General features: G+C 25.4%; 1 protein-coding gene across 1 annotated transcript in view; it reads left to right on the forward strand.

Annotated features, from left to right (window-relative positions):
• The window catches only part of LOC126905042 (uncharacterized), a 15,936-nt gene that overhangs the window by 4,649 nt on the left and 10,573 nt on the right, over positions 1-714 (forward strand). The window lies entirely within an intron of this gene.

A 714-nucleotide genomic window follows, 5' to 3' on the forward strand; every position in this document is an offset into this window, starting at 1 on the left:
TTTTTTTTTTCAAATTAAAGTACATTACATTAGCTTTAATTTAAGATATATATAAAAGTGTCAGACCTTCCGGAACACTTTCAAAAGTTAAGCTGAAAAAGTTCTACTTTCTATATGCATTTTTATGTTTTGAACCCCCCCATATATAGGGAAATAGTCTGATTTAAAAAAAAAGTATATCCAATGAAAGATGTATATAAATACTACTTCTCATGAAAAAATTGTATTGATCCATACATTTTTTAAAAAGTTATAGCACTTTAAAGTAAAAAATGTAAATTATAAAATCGAAAATTTTCACACAAAAATAGCATTCGGTAGCCGTTTTCACCATGAAGACAAGTCCAGAGGTCAAATTTTTTTTTTTCAAATTAAAGTACATTACATTAGCTTTAATTTAAGATATATATAAAAGTGTCAGACTTTCCGGAACATTTTCAAAAGTTAAGTTGAAAAAGTTAATTTTTTGTGAAAAAGTTGTCATTTTCAATTCCCTCCTGTGGGCAGAAAAAAGGTTAAATTTACAAAAAAAATATACAAAGTGAAAGGTAATGATATCATGCATCTATATAAAAAAAATCTATATTCATATGTTTATTTTTGAAAAAGTTATGACAGTTTTTAGTAAAATAAATTGAAAAAATTTCGAAAATTAGCGATTTTTAAATTTGTAATTTTTTTGGAGGTTTCCCCCATTTACGGGGAACGAGGGAA

The sequence above is a fragment of the Daktulosphaira vitifoliae genome, unplaced genomic scaffold, assembly GCF_025091365.1.
Source record: "Daktulosphaira vitifoliae isolate Bord-2020 unplaced genomic scaffold, ASM2509136v1 Scaffold_4, whole genome shotgun sequence".
Classification (NCBI taxonomy): domain Eukaryota; kingdom Metazoa; phylum Arthropoda; class Insecta; order Hemiptera; family Phylloxeridae; genus Daktulosphaira; species Daktulosphaira vitifoliae.